The sequence below is a fragment of the Protopterus annectens genome, chromosome 3.part0 (genome assembly GCF_019279795.1).
Source record: "Protopterus annectens isolate FY-2018-M chromosome 3.part0, PAN1.0, whole genome shotgun sequence".
NCBI lineage: Eukaryota > Metazoa > Chordata > Ceratodontiformes > Protopteridae > Protopterus > Protopterus annectens.
In genome coordinates, this window is record NC_056731.1 from 882,474,455 (window position 1) to 882,485,172 (window position 10,718).

Here is a 10,718-nt window from a genome sequence, read left to right on the forward strand (position 1 = left end):
CTCCAGAGCTGCTGCTTTTGGGGCAGCAATGAGAAAATTGGCTTTGTTTTTTTCTCAAAAGCTTCCTAAGATGTTAAAATTGCAGTCTCCCGTAGAGAAGGATGTTCTGTTTGGCTCTTCTGAATGTACTCAAGACATTTGATGAAAGGTGAAATCTGATTCAAAGGGTGACTAATATTTTTCAACACTCCTTTTTTAAAGCAAATAAAAATTTCCTTTCCTTCTCAGCAACCTTTTCAATAAGCAGTTTAAGTAGCAAGGACATGTCAAACAGGAATTTAAAAAGCAATTAGAAGAAGGCTGTAAAGCAAAAATAAAAACTCTCAAAATCAAGGATAGCTTTCCTAGTCAGCATGGCTGCATTTGTCTGTTTATGCTCCCTCCCACCCTGACAGCCTCTTCATCTTACTGAGGCTTCATCTTACCTCATGGCAGCAGAATGCAGCAGACAATTGGGTTTTAAATGTAATTCAGCAAGGACATGCTTGGCAGCGTGAATCCCTCCCTCCCTTTCAGAAGATTCCACTTTGCCCAGGGAACCAGGTCTCCTTGCTTCTTTCCATTCTACATCATATGCTTGTACAGGGAGTAAAAGAGCCAGTGCCTTCCTGTGCCAGATGAGCATTTTATTCAAGGATTTTGTCCTGGCACCACTGAGGGAATGATCCTGGAAGCCTGTGCTGGACCTTTCCTTTTTCAACCTTTTTGCCAAGATTCCAAAGTTCAGCATGCTTTCTTTTAAGTCTTTTTCCACTTCTCTGGCTTTCATGGTAAAGTTAGAGTTCAATGATGCCTCTTGCCACATTCCCATTTGCAAGCTGTTCAGACATTTTTTAAAGATTTTCTGTGTCTGGCTTAATTATCAGTTCTCTGTCTTACACCTTGGACTCTGCATTGCTGTAGTGGTGTTCACAAGATGTCTGGCTCCAGTAATTGCTTATTGCAACAAGGCATTCACATGTTTCTGTATTTCAATGACTGTCTTGTCTTTGCAGATTCGTTAGCTGTCAGAAGTCTTTAACAACTGTTCAGAATCTTCTACTTAGTCTGGGTTTTAAATCAACTTTCAGAAGTCTTCTCTCGTCTTGTTTCTGGATGTCTGCAAGATTCTGCCCAGGGAAGAAACTTTCTTCCTCCAGACAAGGTAAAGTTTGTTAAACAGTTTTTTTCCCCAACCAAAGCCAGACATTTGCAAGGAAATTTCTCAAGATTTTGGGATTCATGATATTGAAGATTCTCGTATGTACCCTGTCCAGACTCCACATGAGGAAAATCCAGTGGTAACTTGGATCATTCTGGACTCAGCATTTTCACTCTGTATCTTTTCAGATCCCCAGTCTGAGATTTATAAAAAATGGAGGTTCTGGTGTGTAGATCAAATCTCTTGCGATCCAGATTTCTCATTCTCCATTCTGACCCCTCTCCAGTTTGTCACTATGGGTGCTTCAGACCTGGTGTGGGAAGTGGTTTCCATGACAGACAAAATGTCAAAGAGATGTTGACACTGATCAACACTTCAGAAGTTTTAAATCACCTCTGGTCCCCTGGACTGCTGCAAGTTTACACAGACAACACTACACTGATGTGGTACATAAACAAGGGGGTACCAGATCATACCCTCTTTGCAGAATTGCTGAGATAGCCTGTGAGATAACAATTCAATTCAGTTTGACTCAGCAGGCTTCATACATTGTATCAGTGCAAAACTTGTTTCCAGACAAACTGTGCAGAACCATGCCAAACCTCACCAGTGGAAACTTCATCCTTGAGTCTTCCAAGAATTTATCCAACTGTGGGAACACTTCAGGTAGATCAGTGTGCCTCCTCTCAAAGCAAACAACTAATACATCCTGCTACAAGACTTGCAAACAGCCCTGGAAGAAAGATGCCTTTTCATTCTCATGGACAGGAATATTCCTGTATGCTGTTGCACTTTTTTCACTGATATCCAGAACTGTGCTAAAGATCCAGAAGGGTTTTCCAAAAATACTGGTTTTCACCCAGGCAACCACGGTTCTCCGTTTTTTTTCAGTGTAGCTAAGGGCAGTTGCCACAGGCTCCCCACAATCTTGGATATATCCAGGCAAAGTTTTTTTTTTTTTTTTTTTTTTTTTGCTCTACCCCAACCTGAAAACTCTTCAACTAACTGGCTGGATGATAAGAATATTGATACCTTTTAGGCACCTTTTTTCTAAAGAAGTACAGCAGGTGCTAAAGACAAAAATGCTGTGTTTTTATGTATGCAAGTGGAAAAGATTTTCTTGTTGGTGCCACTCCTGAGATCAGGACCCTTGTCCGGCCTGGCTACATCTGTTTTTTTTTTTATTTTATTTTTCTATTATTATTCTTATTTGTGTGAGCTGCTGTCTTCTGGCCTTTCCTATTAGTCAATTGAGATTCACTTGTTGGCCATTTCTGCTTGTGTGCCATTAGATCCTTCTTTCTAACCATTCCCAAGATAACATATCTCTCCACTTAAAATGCTGGTTGCTCCTACTTGGGATTTTAACTTTGTGTTTGAAAAGCTTACTTTATTTCCATTTGAACCAGCTCATCAAGCTGAAGTGAGGTTCTTAGCATAGAAAACTGTGTGACTCATTGCTCTGACTTCTGCTAGAAGAAAATATAGTTGTCCAAGTTCTTGTGTGCGTCAACCCTACCTCATTTTCCACAAGGACAGGGTTTCTTTGAGAACTTACTCTTTTATGCCTAAAGTGTCTGAGTTTATCTTAACTAAGACTTTTAATCCCCCTGCCTTTTTTCTTGAACCTAAGAACAAGAGAGAAAAGATTATTCATATTCTGGATGTCCACAAACAGTTCATATTTTATCTAGACAAAATGTAGCTCTTCAGGAAAGCTGATGGAGGAAAGCACAGTCGGTTTCAAAACTAGACTAGATGGCTGTCTCATTCTGTTGCCTCTTGTACTCACCATAAGTTACTTCCCATTAGGGTGAGGGCCCATACCGCATGAGCACTGACTTTGGTGGCTTTCTGGAAAGGGGTGGACTTTAGAAGTATTCCAGAAGCAGCAATGTGGTCCTCTGTACATTTACAAAGCACTACAGACTGAATTTCTTTTCCAAATCCAGAGCAGGCTTTTCCGGGACCATTCTCCAGGGACTCCTGGATTCTTAATTTATATTTCCTCCTTCCTTCTAAGCTATGGTAATTGACTCAAATAGCTTAGGCTACTGCAACAGTGATCTAAATGTTAAAGAGAGTACAGTTGTGTAGATAAACTTACTAAAATAGTAGATATTCTAAAGGATCTCTGTTGCAGTAGCTGGCTCTCCCTCCCATCCCCATATTTTGGCTTTGGCTTTTGTATTGCCAAGGTGCAGATCTATTGTCCCTTATGTGTACAGTTTAATGCTGAGTTTGTATCCAGCATTGTCTGTTAGAGTTCTTACCTTCCTTTTTAGTGGCAAAAAAGCTCTGACTAAATTGGTGCTTTGTCTTTATATTCATTTTGAGTACATGGAAGGTGCTCTTAAGCTTTGAAAGCTTGTCAGTCATTTGGCAGGACCCAAATACCTTAGGCTACTGTACTTTCCTCCACACTGGGGTAAAGCACATATGGTGATTAGGCCATTTGTCAGGCTTCTGTCTAGAAGATGCTTCATTTATTGAAACTTTGAACTTAATGAGGAAACACTAAGTGGGCTAATAGAAGATCTCATATACCAGTAGGGCATATTTGCATCACTTGAGAATGGATGAACCAAGGCCCACTATGGTTAACCCCATACTTCTCTTTGCAGAATGTCCAGACTTTTGCCACATATTTGTGGTCTGTTTCTCATAAAATGGTGATTTTCTGACAAATCATTGAGGTTTGAATTTAGAAAATAATGACATGTTTGAGATTTAGACTTCATACCCTTCAGAAAATTAATGCTAATGCAGAATCTGTTACGCTATCAACTGTTTGTTTGTAGGAGCAGTGTTTAAAAATTGTCCCCATTTTGGGCCTTTGTTACCCCATTATTTATGACTTTGTCCAGATTTCTTGCTCTAAGAGGTTGAGATATATGGTTAATCCAGTATTTTAGCCATTAGAGGATCCATTTATCCAGTAGCCAATTTCTCAGCCCTGTAAGATACCAAGATACTTTGCAGATATCTTTATAAAAATCCTGTGGCAGACTTATTTGCAGTCTTTCTGTATGCATCCAGAGGTTCACATTCAGCTGCTAGTATTGATACTTTTCCTGTGTATAAGAATAGCAGAATGTTGGACTTTGCTAAAAGGGTTTACAGTTCTTCCATGTTCATTAGAGCCATAGACTTCCAGGCTCACATGATTAAATACCAAGAAGACATCCTCAAGCAAACAGAAAATAATGAAATCCATGACGAAGCTAAAAGATACAATATGCAGATTTGCTCAGACTGTTAAGAGTCAGCAAAAGCATACATGTATGTGTGGTCATGATATTTGTTATGTCATTAGTAGGGGGTGGTTGCAGGGGGGATAGTCACAGGCACAAAGGTGTATAGATATGAGTGTCTGAGAATCCAGCCTTTAAAAGGATGGGAGGGTGCATTTGTTGATGAATATAAATGCACATTTAGACAGAAATTTACTTTTTGGTCCCACCCCATCCCAGAACATATATATAAAAATGGAAGAATCATCCACTCTGTTAAGCAAAATTTTCACCTCTCCATACCTAGTTATTGTAAGAACTGCTTAGCAAAATAGTGACCCCTTTATTATAAACATTTAGTACAGGGCAATTAAAATAACTAAGTGCCTTTGATGAGAAAGTTTTCTAATGGAAGGGTTGGGTCAGGTAGCCCTTTGGGGAGGAGACAGATGCCCCAGACAGGAAATAAATGATCACTGTTGACTGTACAGTTTCACCTTCCCCTAGTCACTTCCCTCTTTTATCTCTCCATAGTTGTATAACCTGAGAGGAATGATTTCCTCTTTTGGTAGTAACTGATTTGCACAGACCTGAAACCAGTGGTTGAGAGAGAGCGAGAGAGCTGCCAGAAGTTACAAAATAGAACTCCAAACTTTTTCTCACTTCTAGGAATGCTTCCTCTCCCCCAGACTACATAAAAAAATCTGTTTATTTTAGCACAATTTTTGTTTTGTGAAGTTGTGGGGGGGTACCCAAATAAGAACAAGGAAAGGGGCTATACTCCATAATGTTCTTAGTACCAGTGAGGGGCAGCCATTGAAATTCCTGAAAATAATGAAATTCAGAATGCTGCCCCCCCCCCCATGAGGCAGAAGAATAAAGCCCTTACTACCACTTGGGCAACCCATGTTCAGCTATTGGGTATGAGAACAGGAGGGAGGGGGACTGGGAGGATGGAATTGAAGCTGTTCACAGCTCACCCATCCTGTAGGTAATGAAAGGTAGCTTGTCTTGCCACTTAGGTGACATCCCATGGGAACGTTGCATGATCCAGACCTTGGAGCCTGAGCCAGAAAGACATTCTATGCTGCCGCTGAGGGGTTAGAAAGTCCTGGGGCTGGGGGGGGGGGCCCACCCAAAATCTGCACCACCCAAAGTCTGCATGCATGACATCTGTGACCAACTCTTGCCTTCCAGTGGGTACTAAGGCTGGTCATATCTGAGCTCCAATGTACGGATGAATGAATGAACCAATTGGTCATTGGACTGATGGCAGGCAGAATGAGGGGGTATGTTTAAAACAAACTTAAAATTCTTGCCTTGCAAAGTCTGTTTCCTGGGATACACTAATGGTAGCTGTAGATCAGTGTGTATGTATGTACCTTTAAGAAGCTATCCAATGGCTTGCACAAGTGTATAAATACTAAACACATACAAGCTAGACTGCCATTTTGTAGTAAGCTGTTGAGATGTAAGCCTGTATGTATGTATGTAAGGTCTGTCTGTTAACTAGTTTGTTCATACTTTATGATGCTGCTGTCCATCCTGATGTGTTTCTATGTATTAAAGCATCTAAACAACCCCCCCCCCGTCTCCTTGTCTTATGTATTAGAGAAGGATGAGCAACAGTAACCTTGAATATGAGACATGTCTTTCTGGACATATTAGCAAAGGGCACTTTCTCTTTTTCCAAGAAGAGCAGGCATGCAATTCATCATCTGTATAATCTTTGGTCTTTCCACTGTGTCCAGGATGTTTACATCTTGCTTTTGCTCACCTCAGGAGTAAAGGATCATACACCTAACTCCTGCTTAGATAATTGCATGATCCAAGAGTTATCCTTGGAGGAACTGAAAAAAGCCCTGGGAAATCTCCCTGAATGGAAAAAAAATTAGTTTGAGTACCAGCATCCTCAAAGGCTGCCTTAGGAGTCTGTGCTGAACATGAAGGCTGGCTGGATTTTCTTCCATCAGGAAAATGTTCTCTGCCTTTTTTCCCCCTAGGGGGGACCAGTGCATATTATTATCATACTAATGGTGCCCTTGACCATATTTCACATATAGAGAATGCAATGGCACTTCAAGACATCTGGAAGTAGCACTCGGGTAACCTTGTGCCACCCCATAAAAAAAGGAATTCAAGTGATGGTCTTGCTAAGTGCAGGCTAACTGAGGGATAACATTTGTGATACAAGACAATACTCAGGCCCTGAAAACAGACACTTAAAACTTCACTTTTGGGGGTACATATGCCTCAACTAAAGCTTCAAGGAAGATGGAACACTATTCCATTGGCTAAAGACATAAATAGGAAAGAAATACTTACCTTAGTATTTTTTCTGTATAATTTCTCCCTTCTGCTGTGCCTCCCATCAAGCCATCTCTAAATGAGCTTGATCCTGAAGTTCCCTTTGCTGTGGGGATAGACCCAACATATGGGATACCTAAGGTGTCCGAGGTTTGAACTATTTGGAGGGGCCATTGTTTTGGCAGACATTAGGAACTTTGGGCCCCACCAACATTTTGGTATCTGAGGGCATTTTGTGTGCAAGGCCCCTTTGCTGGCAATGTGGTCACTTGGGAAATCTCAAGGACCACCATTGCCCTGCTTTATGTGCATGTGTATTCCACCACACACTCAGAAAAGGTTTATAAACACTAGCTTATGTGGTTTTGCTCATGTTCTCCCAAAGCAGCAGCTCATTTCAGACTCACCCCTACCTACCATCAGAGGTTAGATCATGATGGAGCAATAGGCTTGGTCAGCTGGAGCCACCGTCCCTTACCATGGACCATGCCCATTCTTCCTGCATGCTCCATTTACCTGAGCCACTATTTGAACCTAGATTGTCCAGAACATAGTGAGGGCTCTAATCCTCTTTACTACCAGCATAGGGTTTTGATATTCCTGATCTTTGCCCTGCAGGTATGAAGAATACCACGGCAACTAGGCATTTCAGGAACAGTGATAGCACTATGGTGGTATGGTACTTGATCAGGGAGGGGCACTGTCTCTTACAAACAAACACACACACACACCTGCCTATGTAGACTAGTCATGTAGGCTTTGGATCTAGCTTTGCAGCAAGGTCTACATCTTCTAGCCTCAGAAACCAGGTCAACAGCTCCTACTCCAACTTCTATGAGTGAAAATTAAACAGAAGAGAATTTCATGTCCTAGTGCAGAGATGGGGGGACACCAGAGATAGACCTGTTTGCTTCACAGGAAAGTTACTAGATAAAGACTCTTCATATTAGATTATTTTGTAGGGGCAACTTTTACGGTGAATGCTCTCTTCCTTGAACCATGAACTCTTGTGTGTTTATCCCCTTCCTTTCCTCCCAAGAAGTTTTTGGTAAGACAGGAAAACAGCAATCAAAACTCATTCTAATGGGCCCTTCCTGGCCAAATGATACTTTGGAGAGACTTTGAGACATTTATATGAGAGAGGTTTATGAATACGTCTGTGCCATTGCAAAGAATCAAGTGGATAAGGTCCTTTCCATTCATTGTTTAGGACACAATGACTTCAAAAGATTCTTGTTTCCTATATTTCATATAGCTTGCTGTGACACTTTAAGGGCTGGAGACTGAAATGGCATATTACACGGAATAAGAATATCACTGGCAGTTAATTTAAGTGCCAATTAATGACCTGGACAGAATGAATGTTAAGGTATCAGCCCCGTGCTTAAACTGAAACAACTTAAGCACTTCTCTGTTAATCATACAATGATTATACACTGTAAGTGATTCCTGAAACTGAATGCATTATCTGATAAAGTATGTATATATACAAAGCACTTATCAATGTATTTTATTGTAAAGAGTTTAGAAGTTTGTGTTATTTCCATTAATTTATTTTACACAGGGTTATTTTTAAGTAGAACTGTTTTTGTTATTATTGTATTGCCTTCTGTTTATCCTGAAGGGCCATTTCAATGATTCCTTCTGTCTTTATTTTCTATTGATATATTTCTGTATCACTAGTCACATTGGTCTGGAGTGGAATGTCTGCTCCAAAAATCAAACACCACCTTCTTAAAAGGTAAAGCTGATGACCAAAAGGGAGTGGATAGAGGGCTAGTTTCACAGCATTCAGAGTGGGTTTCAAGATTAATGGCTGCACACTGGTCAGCAGGATGATTAGAGATTTGCCAGTGTGAAAAGTAGATTTTATCAATTGTGTAAGCTTCAGATACTGGCTAATAATCACACTGCCTAGACGTCAGCAAATAAGACATTTGGGTATGCTAAGTGAAAATAAAACAGGAAAAGAGAATAAAAAGCTTTGGCTGGAAAGAATCTTGCAGGTTTTCAGTAAAATCAGCTTTAGTACAGCAGATGGCTATCAGTAATTTAGAGAAAAAAATCCTTTGCAATCAGAGGTGTTTAAAATAAGTGAAACACAGAAGAAATATATAAACATAAATGCCAAAAGGCTGGACAAAATAGAACTTCAAGAAGCTGTTCTGATGAGCTGATAAAACTGCATAAATCAGATGGTGAGGTAAAGGAAAAAATGGCTAAAAATGAGGCTTCTCAAAATCACCTTTAAAAATAGTTAGAAGACAGCGCATGCAGAGAAAAACTGAGATCTGATGTTGTCAATTTTCATTCATTCCTCAACAATTGAGTTCAGATCCAATCCTCAGATCCCGACTGACTTTTTTGTTTTGCAGCTCGTGGCCACTAGAACTCTTGAGCTCCTCCCTTACCCATAATGCTCAATGCCCTAACATACTTCATATCTCATTTACCACTTTCGCTTAATGACATGGTTACCTTGAGCTCATGAGTGTTAATAAAAATTTTTCAGGTAAGTGAAGTTTTTAATTGCCTAATTAACCCCTTTTTCGTTTAAATGTATTGTTATAATTTATCCTCCCTACCTAAACTATTTACTGTATTTCTGTTTTACCATTGTTGGTATTTTCTTCTCTCCCTTTCTCTTTCTGATACCAGTACTGGTATTACTTTCGTTCCCATCTTATTCCTGTTTAAAAAATATTTTTTTTCTCTTCTTGCTAGTTAATGTAGTTAATGTGCTAAGATGGCAAAACAAAGTCTGGCTTTAAAAATGTAAAGCATGTGGACACAAACTCCCCTTATCTGACATGCACAATTGTGTTTATTATTTGGCCCTGATCACTTCAAAGTTGATTGTCAGATATGCAAGTCTTTCCATCCTAGAGTGGTCATTGATCGTAAGAATAAACTGATACTGAAGTGTCTTCTTCCTTCGACCTTTTCAAAGGCACTATCTGGAGCTCAACCCTCAAGATCTGACAAAACAGAACATAGAATGAAGCCATTGGATCTGTCTGGGTCGTACACCCCTTTTTCAGACCCAATGTTGAAGCTGGCTCATAAGAAATTAAAAACGTCTGATCTGAAACCTAAATCTTCAGATCAGCCAGCATCAGATGTTCACTCTACTTCCTTGCATCCAATGCCATCAGATCCAAAGCCCTTACCTCAAGTGAGGTACATATCCTGTCTGGATCCAGTACCCTCTAGGGTTCCCTCACCTTTTTGGAGAGATGCCAGCATTCCAGGTCCCCCTCTGTAGCCTCATCCTCTCGTTCTTCCAGAAGCCTGACAGAAGCTGATATGGATAGAAAGATGTTTCTCTTGGCACAAATTCAGATGGGAGTTGTTCCGGCTCCTACCCATTTGGATCAGGAAGTCCTTACCAGTACATCACCTATCTCGGCTTCTTCTCCAATCTGACCTGTGGTTTCAGAGACCTTGAATCTGTGTTTTCCAGGATCATCTGTGTCAGATCCGAAGATCATCGTTTTTTTGGCTAAGATGCATTCTTTGAGTGTAAAAGCTATGAGCATGTTCGTGTTGGAGCTGGACGACTCTCTGAGCCGAAGGGTCCCTGTCTGATCTGAAGCATTAGTCAACTCCAAAGTTGTCGGAGCCTTCTCTGCCCCTCAGAGCCTTGCCATTGGACAGCTGAGCTCTGGCCTCTGCCTCAGGTGGACTGCCCTCGGGTCAGGGGTAGACAATGGCCTGGAAGCATGGCTTTTCTGCTCTGTTGGCCTTTTCCTCCCCGGAGCGCTCTGCTTACAAGGTAGTGGAGAGAGTGTTTTCTGATTCTGCAGGACAGACGGCTCCTCCCTCCTTGGATCTCCCCTCTAGATCTGAGATGTCTCTGTGCCTTGAGCCTCATCACTGTACTCCGCATGGACAGCCAACCCAACGTCTCCAGACTACCCAGCAGGGCAGTTTCATTTCTTCCAATAGTTCTGCGGAACATCCTGCCGAAGAAGACCCTAGGAAGAGAAAGTGCAAGAGGAGGCACTTAGACGCTCCTCAAGAGACTGTCACAGAAG